The sequence below is a fragment of the Gopherus evgoodei genome, unplaced genomic scaffold (assembly GCF_007399415.2).
Source record: "Gopherus evgoodei ecotype Sinaloan lineage unplaced genomic scaffold, rGopEvg1_v1.p scaffold_35_arrow_ctg1, whole genome shotgun sequence".
Classification (NCBI taxonomy): Eukaryota; Metazoa; Chordata; order Testudines; family Testudinidae; genus Gopherus; species Gopherus evgoodei.
The window spans coordinates 4,959,829-4,962,368 of NW_022060027.1; positions in this window are offsets into that span (position 1 = coordinate 4,959,829).

Consider the following 2,540-nt stretch of genomic DNA (forward strand, 5'->3'; position numbering starts at 1 on the left):
GCCACGCAGTGTCCCTTCTCTCCCCCCTTGGGATCACTTGGCTAAGCCATGGGCACCCCGGAGACTCCATCCCCCCACTTGGCAGCACCCTCCCGTGCTGGCTGTGGCTTCCCACCGTTATTCCCAGAGTCGGGGGAGTCAGCCAGCAAAAGGTATGAGAACCCAGGAGTCCTGGCTCCCAGCCCCCCACTCCCCTCCCAGAGCCAGGGAGAGAACCCAGGAGTCCTGGCTCCCAGCCCCCCCTCCCAGAGCCAGGGAGAGAACCCAGGAGTCCTGGCTCCCAGTCCCCACTCCCTGGCTCCAACCACTAGTCCCACTCCCCTCCTGGAGCCGGCGCTGGCGCCCCCTGGAGGGAGAAGCATTCCGTGGTTGGTCTCTGCTGCCCCCTGCTGGTGATGTCCTGCTCAGCAGTTTGATGGGGAGGGGGCTGCGGGCTGCGCCCCTCAGAACAGCAGTGCTTGGGGGCTGGGTTGGCCTAGCTCACGGGTCCCCCACTGGATCCATCTGTGCCCCCCACCACCACCCCTGCCCATCCTTGTCACTGCTCCTAGCTGGCCCCCTACCGTGAGCCGCAACATGGCACCTGGCCTGCGGGTCGGGAGTGAGGGGCACCGGCAGGGCTGGGGGGAGGCCAGGGCTGGGCTGGCAGGGGCTGTGGGTCGGGAGTGAGGGGCACTGGCAGGGCTGGGGGGGGCAGGGCTGGGCTAGCAGGGGCTGCGGGTCGGGAGTGAGGGGCACCGGCAGGTCTGGGCTAGCTGGGGGCTGTGGGTCAGGGAGGGGCTGATGCTGGGAATTCATGCTCAGCCCCTCCCCCACGCTATATCTCTGGCTCCATCTCCCCCCCCCCCCCAATCCCAGAGCCAAACGTCTATTTCTGGCCCCAGCTTAATCCTGTCGCATCTGCCCAGGCCACATGCCGAGCGCCAGGCCCCTCCCCGGCCACCTGCCTCTGGGCAGCGCAGGCCCCAGCTGAACACTCAGCAGCCAGCAGCTGCTTTGGGACCCCCTGTTCATAGGCCAGCAGGGGCTGCAGGTCGGGAGTGAGGGGCACTGGCAGCGCTGGGGGGGTCAGGGTTGGGCTAGCAGGGGTGGCGAGTCAGGAGTGAGGGGCACGGGCAGGGCTGGGGGGAGGGGGGCAGGGCTGGGATAGCAGGGGCTGCGGGTCGGGAGTGAGGGGCACTGGCAGGGCTACGGGGAGGGAGAGGGGGCAGGGCTGGGCTAGCAGGGGCTGCAGGTCGGGAGTGAGGGGCATCACAGATGGACCATGGTGGTTTAGCAGCTCCCCCCACCCACCCGGACAGATGAGCCCAGAAACGGGGACCATCGCACATCCATTAGCCACAGGATGAACCAACCCTTCCCTGTCCCCCACATCCACAAGTCCCATCCCAGTAAGGGGGGTGCACCAGCCCCCCCTCCGCTCCCTGCAGCCCTGCGCTCCCTGGTGATGTGCCTTTGAATTGCAGCGCCAAAGATAGATGGGGTGGCTGGGGAGAGAGAGATAGATGGGGAGGGATGGACAGATCTGGGGGCTGTGGGGATGGACAGAGAGGTATATGGGGCTAGACAGGCTGAAGGCCATATGGGGACAGATGGACAGATGGAGGGCATGGGGCTGGATGGAGAGGTATATGGGGCTAGGCAGGCTGAAGGCCATATGGGGGCGGATGGACAGATGCAAGGGCATGGGGCTGGATGGAGAGGTCTATACGGCTAGGCAGGCTGAAGGCCGTATGGGGATGGATGGACAGATGCGGGGCATGGGTCTGGATGGAGAGGTATATGGGGCTAGGCAGGCTGAAGGCCATTTGGGGACGGATGGACAGATGCGGGGACCGTGGGGCTGGATGGAGAGGTATATGGGGCTCGGCAGGCTGAAGGCCATATGGGGGCGGATGGACAGATGCGGGGCATGGGTCTGGATAGAGAGGTATATGGGGCTAAGCAGGCTGAAGGCCATATGGGGACGGATGGACAGATGCGGGGGGCGTGGGGCTGGATGGAGAGGTATATGGGGCTCGGCAGGCTGAAGGCCGTATGGGGGTGGATGGACAGATGCAGGGCGTGCTGCTGGACAGAGAGGTATATGGGGCTAGACAGGCTGAAGGCCATATGGGGACAGATGGACAGATGGAGGGCATGGGGCTGGATGGAGAGGTATATGGGGCTAGGCAGGCTGAAGGCCATATGGGGGCGGATGGACAGATGCAGGGCATGGGGCTGGATGGAGAGGTATATGGGGCTAGGCAGGCTGAAGGCCGTATGGGGAGGAATGGACAGATGGAGGGCGTGGGTCTGGGTGGAGAGGTATATGGGGCTAGGCAGGCTGAAGGCCGTATGGGGACGGATGGAGAGATGCGGGGCATGGGGCTGGACGGAGAGGTATATGGGGATAGACAGGCAGAGGGGGTGGCTGGGGATGCATGGACAGACTGGGGGGCCATGGGGCTGGACAGAGGGTCAGTGATTCGCCCCCCCCTACTGGCCCCCCGGCGCGGGAAGGAAGCTCTCACAGGCCTAGCCCCGCTCTCGGTCCCGTA